Source organism: Penaeus monodon, chromosome 22, assembly GCF_015228065.2.
Source record: "Penaeus monodon isolate SGIC_2016 chromosome 22, NSTDA_Pmon_1, whole genome shotgun sequence".
In the NCBI taxonomy this organism is placed as follows: Eukaryota; Metazoa; Arthropoda; class Malacostraca; order Decapoda; family Penaeidae; genus Penaeus; species Penaeus monodon.
In genome coordinates this window covers 16,305,691-16,305,938 of record NC_051407.1, presented here as the reverse complement: position 1 = coordinate 16,305,938, position 248 = coordinate 16,305,691, and positions in this window count along the sequence as shown.

Here is a 248-nt window from a genome sequence, read left to right as displayed (position 1 = left end):
GTCTATGTGTACATATATTAATTTTATATGAGCATTTTTATTTCTGCTAATTTTAATATAATAAACTAAATTATGAAGTTTACAAAAACAACGTATCTTTTTTGTTTATTCTGTTATAAAGTGACCGCAAGCTTATTTACTTTATACAGCTTTTTTGCAATCAATCTCTTTTTTTATTAATAGCTTTCTTTCAACTCTTGACGAATAGGAATTTATTTAAAGCTTCATTTCACGCTAAATTAGTTAGC